Below are 12,673 nucleotides of genomic sequence, written 5' to 3'. Positions count from 1 at the left end.
ACTTTGGTCCTCTTGGATATTAGATTCCTTTAGGGAATAAAAAACCATGAAGACTACACTACAGAATGCTTTGATGTAATAAAAAAGGATTAGTGCCTCCATCATTAACCATTATGGATTTCTTTTCTCTGAAATAAAGCTGTGTATCTATAATATAATTATGTTTTTGAATGTTATGACTTTGTTTATAAAGTTTGGATGTTTTTGAAGGATTCAAAATTAAAAGTGGACTCACTCTTTAGGAAACTGTGGCATAAATCCAGGTTCATAACACACAGGCAGAAAAACAAATAGAGGTTTAACAAAGAGCCATTTAGTGCAAATGATCTCTTAATATGGCATAAATACAAGTTCAGTTAGGAAATAGAAAATGGTAATGTGGTTCCCACAAGAAAATCTTCACTACTGGAAAAAGATCATCATGGAAGAGTCACACTGCTGAGCAAAGTAGGTTGTCTGACTCTGCTTTCCATGTTCCAGTCCCACTCTCTGGCTATGGAAAAAAATCAAGTAAAAACCAAATAAAAAATAAGTAACGGGCTGGGGAGATAGCTCACTCGCTAGAGTGCTTGCCTTGTAAGCACAAGGCCCTGGGTTCGATCCCCAGCACCCAAAAAAAAAAAAAAAAAAAAAAAAAAAAAAAAAAAAATAAGTAAGGCTGAGGATCTGAAGTTGAGAGAGAATTGAAGAAAGTTAGAATCTGCAGAACCAGATGAGACAAAAAATTAAGGCAAATATAGTTACTAAGTATCTTCATTTTAGCAAGCTAAACTTTGGGCAATAAATGGCCTACAGCTGTGCATAAAATGTGTGACTCTACAAAAAAGAATGCTGAATTATTTCATTCATAAAGGAAAAACAGCACTGGATTTAGGAAACAGGCACAATGATAGAAAAACACTTAGTAAATCCAATCACCATATTAGAAGAGAGAACTGAGGATCAAAGAAATTAAGAGACATGCCCAAGTTTATACAGCTTGACAATGATGGAACTAGAACTGGAATTTCCACTCTCATCCACAATATCTAAAATATAGTGTGTCTTTAAACAGTTTATTAAGTTGCATTCATTCCACAGTTATGTATTAAACATCTTCTGTGTGCCAGGAATCATGTTCAGGACACAAGGTACAGAAGTAATATGCAAATGTGTGGTCTTTACACTCATGGAGCTTATAGTTTTCCAGGAAAACCAACAGACACATTTATTTACAAAATGAATTGAAGAATGTACAAGGAAGTGGAGAGTGATATAAAAACTTTGGGAAATATCAGCTATTTATCTTGGGCTCAAGATCAATTGCTCTGCTGTTCTTCCTCTCACTGGCATTAAAACAAAACTCTTTCCTCACTTTACTTGAATTCTCTTAAACTTCCTCCCCACATTCTTGTTGGTGCATTATAACTGTATATAATAATGGGTTTTGTATTAAACATTCATACATGTACACAATATACAAGATGATTGGGTCAATATCATTCCTCATTGCCTCCCCTTTCCCTGACCTCCTCCCACTTACTGGTCCCTTTCTTATATTCTACTGACCTCCTTTCCACTTTCATGAAATTACCCACATGTCTTTCTTTTTTCTTTTCCCTTTCTATTTGCACATATACAACAACAACAAACAAACAAAACCCCCATAATCCTTGGTGTTCTGAGTTTGACTTATTTCACTTAACATAATGCTTTCAAGTTCCATCCATTTTTCTGCAAATGACATACCTTCGTTCTTCTTTATGTCTGAATTAAAACACCATTGTGTATATATGCCACATTTTCTTTATCCATTCATTTGTTGAGCACCTATGCTGGTCCCATAACTTCTCTATTTTGAATTGTGTTGCTATAAACAGGGATGTGTGTGTATCACTACAGTATGGTGACTTTAATTCTTTAGGATAAATACTGAGAAGTGGTATAACTGGATCATATAGAGGTTCCATTTCTGGTCTTTTGAGGAAACTTCATACTGATTTCCATAGTGGTTGTACTAATTAACAACTACATCAAGTGTGTAAAAGTTTTCCTTTTCCCCCACATCCTCTCCAGCATTTATTATTGTTTCCATTGATGGTTGCCATTCTAACTGGATTGAGATGAAATTGAAGGGGAGTTTTGACTTGCATTTCCAATTGGTAATGATGTTGAATATTTTTCAAATGTTTGTTGTCCATTTATATTTCTTCTTTTGAGAAGTGTCTGGTTAGTTCTTTTGCCCATTAATTATTGGGTTATTTGTTTTATTGGTGAGTTTGTTGAGTTCTTCATATATTCTGGATATTAGTCCTCTATCAGAAGAATAGGTAGCAGATATTTTTCTCCCATTCTGTAGGTTCTATCTTCACATTCTTAATTATTCCTTTGCTGTTCAAAAGTTTTCAAATTTGTTGTTATTCCATTTACTAACTCCTGGTATTATTTCTTGAGTTTCAGGAGTCTTGGTGAGGAAGTCCTTGCCTGTACCTATATGTTGAATACAAACCTAATTTTCTTTTAGAAGTTGCAAAGTCTCTGGTCTAATTTCTAGGTATTTGGTTCATTTTAAGTTACCGTTTGTGGGGAATAAGAGACAGGGATCTAGTCTTATTTCCTATATATGGAAAACCAGTTTTCCTAGCACCATATGTTAAATAGGGTATTTTTTCTCCAATGTATATTTTCAGTGCCTTTGTCAAGGATCGGATGACTGTATCTGTGTGGGATTGTCTCTATGTCTTCTATTCTGTTTAATTGATCTTTGTATCTGTTTTTGTGCCAGTACATGCACATTTTATTACTATAGCTCAGTAGTGTAATTTGATGTCATGTATTGTGATGCCTCCAGCATTGCTTTTTTTCTTTCTTAGAATTGTTTTGGCTATTGCTATTTTGGGTCTCTTATTCCTGCAAATGGATTTAAGAATTGTTTCTTTCTAATTCTGTGAAGGATGTCATTGGTATTTTGATGGGGGTTGCATTGAATATGTATACAGATTTTGGTAATATGTCCATTTTAACAATATTAATTCTGCCTATCCATGCAGAATTCTTTTCATCTTCTTATGTCTTCATTTCTTTTTTCATTGTTCTATAGTTTTCAATGTAGAGGTTTTTTTACCTCCCTGGTTAGATTTATTTCTAGGTGTTTTTTTTTTTTTTTTTTTTTTTTTTTTTTTTGGGTGCTGGGGATGGAACCCAGGGCCTTGTGCTTACAAGGCAAGCACTCTACCGACTGAGCTATCTCCCCAGCCCCTTCTAGGTGTTTTTTTAGGTTATCATGAATGGGATTGATTTCCTGATTTCTTTTCAGCAGATTCATTATTGGTACATAAGAAAGCTATTGATTTTCACATATTGATTTGTATACAGCTATTTTACTGAATTCTTTATTGACTCTAGCAGTCTTCTGGTGGAGCTCTTGGGAATCTCCTAAGTATGGATCATACCATCTGCAAACAGTGATAATTTAACTTCTCTATTTCCTATTTTTATTCATTTTATTTTCTTATTTTGCCAAATTGCTCTGGCTAGAATTTCTAGCACAATATTGAATAGGAGTGGTGAGAATGGACAACCTTGTCTTATTCCAGATTTTAGAGGAAATGCTTTCATTTTTTCCATATTCATTATCATGTTGGCTTTGGATTTGTTATATACATATACATATTGAGGTAATAAACTTTTAACATTTCTAACTTTTTTCCTTTTTGTACCTTCTGCTCTTTTAATACCACACTCTTTGGGTGATGTATCATTTGCTCAGTGTTGGTCAGTTATTTTGTCACTGTGAAAAATCAACTTAAAGAGGGAGGATTTAGTTTGGTTCACAGTTTCAGAGGTTTCAGTCTATAGTCTCTTAATCTCTTGGCCCAACACTGTGGGCTTATTGTGAGGCAGAACATCATGGCAGGGAGCATGAGGTGGGACAGAGCTGCTCATGTCAAGCTGACTAGAAAACAGGGAGAGGGAGAGAGAGAGAAAGAGAGAGAAGAGAAAATGACTGGGGACATGATGTACCTTTCAAGGACACACTCCGGGTGACTTATTCCCTCCAATTAGGCCCCACCTCCCAAAGTTTCTACTACCTCCCAATAAAGTCAGTAAATTTTAAATCCATCAATAGATCAATTCACTGATCAAATTAGAGTCCTCATGATTCATCATTTACCCAAAGCACGACCTATGAATGTTGTTGCATTGGGGATCAATCCTTCAACATTTGAGGTTTTGGAGAATATTTCATATCACAATCATAACTCAACCATAACTCCTTCAAAACAGAGTGATTGCAAAACGGGTTTGTGGATGCAAACCTTTGACAAGACAGGAATGAAACAGTGCCTTGGGAGCTGATGTTTCAATGGAATCAAATGAGTGATGATAGTACATTTTTTTACCCACAATATGTTAAAATGTTGCCAAAGACAAAACCATGAAAATGTAATAAGCACACCTAATGATGGTGATGATCTGGAGCAACGGGGACTCTTGTTCATTGATAGAGGGAATACAAAATGATATATCCAATTTGGAAGACAATGTGGTGGGTTGTCACAAAACTAAACATAGCCTTATCATACAATCTAGAAATCACACTCCTTGGGATTTCCCCAAAGGAGTTGAAAATTTATGCACACACACACACACACACACAGAGAACAAATATGTTTAGCAGCTTTATTAATGCCAAAACATGAAAGTAACAAGGGTGTCCTTCAGAAGGTGAAAGAATAAACAGTGATACATTCAGAAAATGGAATATTATTCAGCTCTAAAGAGAAATGACCTATTAAACCTTGAAAAGATATGAAGGAAACGTAAAAGTTTATTACTAAGTGAAAGGAGTCAATCTAAAAGACTAAATCCTTCATGATTACAACTATATAATACTGAAAAGGGCAAAACTATGGCGAAACTAAAGAGTAGTGCTTACCTGGGGTTAGGGGTAGGAAAAAATAAATAGATAAGCACAGAAGATTTCTGTGGCAGCAAATATACTTTATATGGTAATGTAATGTAGAACAGATGTCATCACACATTTGTTCAATGCACAATATCAAGGGTAAATTACGGTTTTGGGTGATAATGCTGCCTCAGTGTAGGTTCATTGTGGCAAATGTATCAGTCTAGTGAGGGATGTTGATAATGGTGGAGGAGCATATATGGAGACAGAGATGTACGTGATACCTCCGTTATCTTCCTCTCAATGTTGCTATGAAACTAAACTGCTCAAAAACATAGGCTTTTAATAAAAAGGAAGAAACAAGGATATTTAACATCTCATGAAAGAATGTGATATAATGTAATAGATATCCCAGATCATCAGGAAGTAGAAATGCTTCCAGTTATGATAGGGAAAAGAAGAAAAAAAAAAAAAGAATGCAGAAAGAATACTAGATTGGAGAGAAATTTCCTACCTTCTTCAGATTTCAAACAACTTAACATGTAGGAAATGTAACACACAGCCAGATTATATGTGAATATGTATTTGTGGTGGTGGTGAGGGTATGATAAGACAAGAATAAAATATGGAGGAAATGTTGTAATTCCCAGAAAAATGGGGGGAGAATCAGAATATCAAGGTAAATATTTAACCATCTCTGAACATTCAATGAGGTTCAGAGGTAGAATGATCTAGAAGGAAGAAGGTAAAGGATGAGCCCCAGAAAGTTCTGTTGGTTTACACCTACATGCAAGACACAGGAGGTTCTGAAACTTCTGAGTGCCTCTTCCCATCCAGAAGGTTGAGATTGAACCTTGCAGGCTGCCAAGCAGCTTCTGTAATGAGATAAAGTGTCGCCAGAGAGAAAACTGGATGGACATCATAAACCAGAGCTAAGATGAAGAACTTGGCTGATAAAGAGGGGAAATGCATGCTAGCAAGAATAAAAGTAGGTTAAATGAAGAAACACCACGTGACTCAGTAAATCTACTTCTAGGAGTAGGACCAAAGAATTGGAAGCATACTTACCTGACATGGAGATACCATGATCACAAAGATGGTTTTCCCAGGACAAATCCTATCTATTGCACTATGGATGTGCTGAACTGTGTGATTTCCCCAAATGTGGAAAACTCTGTTGTGTAATATGTGATAATGGGGGATCTGCATTTGCATTCTCCCAAAGTGTGTGAGGAGGGTTGAATAGAGATATTCAAAAGGGAACTTATAGATGAGTATTTACAGCAGCTCTCATCATGACACCCAAATGGTACTAGCAAGCCAAATTTCCATCAAAAACTGAATGCATGAACAAAACGTGATATTTTCATTCAATGGAATATTGTTTAGCCATAATAAGAATGAAGCACTGGTATGTGCTATCATATGGATTATTTTAGTCAGCTTTTTCACTGCTACAACTAAAGGATCTAACCAGAACAATTATAGAGGAGGAAACATTTTTTGGAGGGCTCACAGTTTTAGAGGTCTTAGTCTATAGAAGGCTGGCTCCATTTCTCAGGACTCCAGGTGAAGCAGAAGGTGGAACAGTGTGGTAGAGGGAGCCCACTCACGTGTTCATCAAGAAACACAGAGAGAGAGAGTTTCTATTCTCCAGATATAAAATATATACTCCGAAGCCATGAACCCAAGTCCCACCTCTTCCAGCCATACCCTACCACTTTGATTACCACTCAGTTAATCCCTATCAGGGGATTAATTCACTGATTGGGTTAAGACTCTTACAACCCAATCATTTCTCCTCTGAACCTTCATGCACTGTCTCACACGTGAGCTTTGGGGGAACACCTCACATGCAAATCATAACATGAATGAACCTTGAAAACATGATGCTGAGTGAAAGAAGTCAGATACAAAATGTCAATATTGTATGGTTCCATTTATATGAAATATTCACCAAAGGTAAATTCACAGATTCAGAAACACGTCAGTGATTGTCAGGGAAGAGGAATTAGGGAGCACTTCTTGATTTTTGGTACCTGGTTTCTACCAGGAATGAAGAAAAGCTTTTAGAACTGGAATGGTGATGATTGCACAACACTGTGCATACAATTAATGCAACTTAACACACACTTGAAATGGTTGAAATGATTAATGTATGTATATTTCACCATAATAATAACAGTAATAGTAGTTGGAGGAGGGCCTTGTCAGCTGCTGTACTTTGGATCTGAAGGTCTCCCAAAGACCATGCATTACAGAGTTACTCTGCAGTGTGGCACTATTGAGTGGTAGTGGAAATTTTAAGAAATGGGGTATACTGGGAGGTCTTAGGTCACTAGCAGTGTGCTCTTGAAGGGTGCTGTGAATCCTGGTCCCTTCCTCTTTCTTCTTTTTGCTTCTTGGCCATGAGGTAAGTTGTTTTGCTCCACCACCTGCTCCCACCAACATGTACCACCACAGGTACAAAGCAGTGGGGCCAATCAAACGTGAGCAGACACCACCAAAACTGTAAGCCAAAATAAACCTCTTTATTAGTTTATTAGTTGATTATCTCAGGTACTTGTTATAGTATTGGAAAACTGACTAACACATCAGCAAAGCAATTGCAAACTCCACAGTGGAATTCTCAACAAATGTTATACATGCCAAAGAAACAGAATATGAATTTCACTAAATGAGCACTTGAGTATTGGTCAGTAGAGAGCTCAACAACCACAGGTGGTCAATGGAGACCTAGAATAGAGAATGAGGACCCTTGAGATCCAACTAACACTCAATGAGGATAAAAAAGTAATGCTTGAAACAGGTTGATATCTTGGAGAGCAGGAGGAAAGAAGCAGAACTGATAGGCATTGAACTTTCAATTGCCTTAATAATTTCTTAAAGAGACTGTTCAAACCAGAAGACATGATTATTTTAACTGGAAAAACTTGAAATACTGTAATTGGCAAGTTTTGAAGTACTCAGTGATTTTGGATTTGCCTTGTTTTTGTTTGTTTTGGTATCAGGAATGGTGATGAAAATAGTTACAGAAAATAAAAGACCACTTTCTTATACATATCTGAGTATTGTATTTGCCTTAGTTCATTTTCTTTTGCTAATAAGAAAACACCACAGACCGAGTGCATTATAAATAAAAGAAAATTATTTTGGGTCACAGTTCTAGTAGCACAATTATCATAGCACAGGGTTGTCTATAGGGGGTCTCAGAATATTGTGAAAAATCATTATTTTTAAAAATTGGGATATGTTAAATATATATGTATGGATTTTGTGTTTTTCTTAAAAATTTTTACAGAGACTGCTATTAGGCTTGAGTTCTCACATGACAAGAGTCACTACACTTGGGATTTGCCATAGTCCTCAGCCTTCCTTACTATCTCCCAGTACCAAGTTTCTTTCTTTCTTTTTTTTTTTTTTTATTGTAAACAAATGGGATACATGTTGTTTCTCTGTTCCAAGTTTCTTTTGAATCACTTCAGACATTTTGGTTTCTATGGGTCTTGGAATTCACACCCCTGTTTTAGCCAAATGTGTGATATTTTATACAATGGAGAAGATGTCACTGTTGAATCATATGGTTTGGTGTAGGTGGCAAAATCCCCGATTTTTTTTTACTTCTGAACGAAAACTCCACCCATTCCTCAGTGTGGAAGGGCTACGGTCATAGCAAGTGCACCACCACTCTTGAAACAGACTCTTTCATTAACAAAGAGAACATATGCAAATTAGATTGTAGAGTGCAAAGCAGAATGCACATATAAGGTATTATTATAGAGACCCCGCATCTTATAGAAGAAAAAGTAGGTCCAAATCTTTAACTTGTTGGCTTAGGATCAGACTTCCTTAACAGGACTCCCATAGCACAAGAAATAAAAGCAAGAATCAATAACTGGGATAGTTTCAAACTAAAAAGTTTTCTCTCATCAAAGGAAACTATCAGTAATGTGAAGAGAGAACAACAGAATGGGAGAAAATCTTTGCCACTCATACTTCAGATAGAGCACTAATTTCCAGAATATATAAAGAACTCAAAAAACTCTACGTGTAGAATGCAAATGACCCAATCAACAAATGGGCTAAGGATATGAACAGATACTTCACAGAAGATGATCTACAAGCAATCAACAGATATATGAAAAAATGTTCAACATCTCTAGTATTAAGAGAAATGCAAATCAAAACTACCCTAAGATTCCATCTCACCCCAATTAGAATGGCAATTATCAAGAATACAAGCAACAATAGGTGTTGATGAGGATATGGGGAAAGAGGTACACTCATACATTGCTGGTGGGGTTGCAAATTAGTGCAACCACTCTGGAAAGCAGTGTGGAAATTCCTTAGAAAACTTGGAATGGAACCACCATTTGACTCAGCTATCCCACTCCTTGGCCTATACCCAAAGGACTTAAAATCAGCATACTGCAGTGATGCAGCCACATCAATGTTCATAGCTGCTCAATTCACAATAGTGGAACAATTGTGGAACCAATCTAGATGCCCCTCAATTAATGAATGAATAAAGAAACTGTGGCTTATATATACAATGGAATATTACTCAGCCATAAAGCATAATAAAATTATGGCATTTGCAGGCAAATGGATGAAATTGGAGAATATCATGCTAAGTGAGATAAGCCAATCTCAAAAAACCAAATGACAAATGATCTTGCTGATAAGCAGATTATGATATATAATGGGTGGTGGGAGGCAGGCAAGAATGGAGGAAGGAGGGACTGTATAGAGGAAAAAGAGGGGTCGGAGGGGTGGGAGGGGTGGGGGGAAAGGAAAAAATAATAGAATGAATCAAACACCATTACCTTATGTAAATGTATGATTACACAAATGGTATGCCTCTACTTCATGTACAAACAGAGAAACAAGTTTACCCCATTTGTTTACAAAAAAACAAAAAAAACAAAAAAAACTGTCATTCTAGAGTTAACCAGTGTTTCTAGAAGGCTGTTTAATGACCATGGTAATTCTGGGACAAAAGATACAACTGAGACCCCAAGATTAACTAAAATCAACCCTGGAAAAATTGAAAAAAACCTTAAGGCACCCATTAAAAAATAATATTTGAAATCTTTTAGTTGAAAGTAGAGGGACTTCTTAGCACATAGATGACTAAAACATTATTTTGAAATATGAATTTTTAATTTTAGTGCATAGATGTGTGTTTCTCAATAACTGTAGATGTTTGTAGGAAAATGTTATCTTCAGCCCTTCTGGCATCCCTACTGATTCAGGCCTCTCATTCTCACAGAAATTAAAAAGAAAACAGAAAGATTAGGCAACCACTTGATGGTAACACAGTGACTCACCACAGAGAAAATCTAAACTGCCTCTTGATTCCCACACCAATTCCTCACTGTGTCCTAATTTTTTCCTGGGTACCAAGACCTAGTTAAATAAGCTTTTCATTTTTCATTTTATAAGCATTGATTAAATAATGACTCAAGATTGTCATTGAACTTTTATTATTTTAATTGCATAGTTGTCAATACTTTTGTAGAGATTCATTAAAGATTGTTCTTGACGCAATGTAAGAATTGATTTCTTTCAGACAACTAATCACTCAGTTTTGAGTGCGGAATTCTTTTAGAACTGAACTTTGATTTCTTAATAGGATTATAGTTAATCTCTTGATGAATGGTAATACAGAATCCTTTATTCTTGGCTTTATGTTTTTTAATGGCTCATTTTGTTACACTCTGTTATTATATGTTTTCCTTGGTCTGTCAATAAATACAAATATTCCACAGTCTAAAGATCTCTTTTACCAGCCTCCTCTCTCTAAGAGATGTATTAGGAGAAATAAAATGAAAGAAAAAAAAGAAGCTATTTGATGTAAAAATAAATTCACCCTGGAAGATAAAAAGAGATGGTTTGCAAGATTTACTTGAAAAACCTACTTTCCTGGACATTTTTGCCTAGGGATAGGCTATGCAGTCATTTATCATCTCAGTGTCCTGCAGATTATTTACAAATTTCTGGTAAGAAACAGAAATGAGACAGTGGGAAACAGTAATTGAGACAATGATAAAAACTGAATTTGGGGCTGTGGCTTGTCTTTGTTTCAGTGGAGACACAGCTGAGGTTTTCTTCTAAGTGAATTGGAAAATAAGGGAAAAGGAATTATCGGCCACAAAAGTAAATACAATGATGGCTGAATATGTATATTAAATTATTTTCCAAGGAGCTTTTGTGCGTAAGCCTGTCTGATAGTGCACTTCAATACATTTACATCTTGGAATTTTAAAGGGCCTGTCTATCAGTAGGCTTTCTGAATGGGTTTTCAATTGCACAAATGGTCTCTATCACATGAAAAGCAATACTGTTTTTTGAAAGGCAATGTACTTATTGTGCTACCCACATGGGACTATCAGTGCCTATTGGCTACCAACAATTACCTTTGAAATGAAAAATATTGTTTGTATCAAAGAACTGTTTGAGTCTAAAGAAAGAGCTTTGCAGCCTGCCAATCATCCCCATATCCTGAGGATTATATTGTTGGGAGTTTTATACAATTTACATGCAGAACCTGAAAATGACTCCAGTGAGTTATATAGCCCCGTGGGGTGTTTTCACTCTGGTTAGGTTGCATTTCCTGACACTGCTGACATCAGATGCTTTTTGTGGAGGTAGGAACTAATACTCTCCTATTTTTAGATATCTGAAGTCTGTCCAGCAATTGTTATCATCAGTGATTACTTGGAATGCCTCTTTCTTCCTGATTTCAGAAAATCACCTTTATCAGTTCAGCAGGAGATTAAGGAAAACAGTTATTATAAACATCTCCCCAGATCATTGCTTTGGAAAAACAGCAAATAGAATAGTGAGTGTCACCTAGATTACCAGAGTAAGTTACTAGTGCTATTAAATTTCCAGTAACTAAAACAAGTGCAAGGATCTTTGTAAATCAGTATCTTGGAATTTTTTTTTAAACCAAACTTCCTTGAAAAATCTGATCATTCATTTTTAAAACATGGAGTTGAGCCAGGCTGTCATTCTAAAATGTATTCCTTGTTCAAAAATTGCATCTATAATTTCTTTCTAGTGCACAGATGCCATGGCAGCAAACTACTCTGGAGACATAAGACACGCCAATGTCATTAAACAATCCATACGTCTGCCTAATGCATGAGAGTATTATTGTAAAGCTTGATATAAACAGATATATTATTGATAATATATAATGGGATATTTAGTGTAGCTTAAATGTTACCAGACACTCATGGGGTCTCCAAGGCATATTTCCAAAGGAACTCTTGTCTTAGCCTTGTCTGAAATTAATTCTGATTATTAGCAGAAAGAGACCTTTTATTTTAATCAAAAACATGCAGGCTTTCTATTTCAAAAACTAAAAAGTAAAAATAAGTAAAGGGGAAAAGGATTAGGGTGATGTGGAGAATATTATTGCTCTTATTTCTAAAGTAAAACACATGGAGATTATAAATGTTCAAGAGCAGAAGGAATCACACCATGAGTGATACTTCTGTATGTAGCTGAGTGTTTATTGGGGGGAGTATATTTTTTATTTATATTTTGCCCATGTCCATGAGTGCCTATAGATTAGTTACATATAGCATAATATGTAGTGTAGATATAGTAACTAGCAACTTGACATTTTATTTTATTATTATGATATCATCTTCCCAAATTTCCAAGAGACCACAGTATGACCACAAAAAATCCCCCCAAATTTTGACTCTTTAGGAGTCTGCCTTTAATTTCATATGTCCAAACCACAAACATCAGCTAGGTCATATCCGTGAC

At 35.8% G+C, this 12,673-nt stretch overlaps 1 non-coding gene across 1 annotated transcript; it reads left to right on the top strand.

Moving 5' to 3' along the window:
* Positions 1 to 5,948: 5,948 nt before the first annotated feature.
* On the top strand, positions 5,949 to 6,110 carry LOC124985981 (U1 spliceosomal RNA). Its single transcript, XR_007108912.1, has one exon. It is a non-coding gene; the product is annotated as a U1 spliceosomal RNA (small nuclear RNA).
* Positions 6,111 to 12,673: the final 6,563 nt, after the last annotated feature.

Source organism: Sciurus carolinensis, chromosome 5 (genome assembly GCF_902686445.1).
Source record: "Sciurus carolinensis chromosome 5, mSciCar1.2, whole genome shotgun sequence".
In the NCBI taxonomy this organism is placed as follows: domain Eukaryota; kingdom Metazoa; phylum Chordata; class Mammalia; order Rodentia; family Sciuridae; genus Sciurus; species Sciurus carolinensis.
The sequence above is the reverse complement of the archived record's forward strand: the minus strand, read 5'-3'. Positions and strand labels throughout refer to the sequence as shown.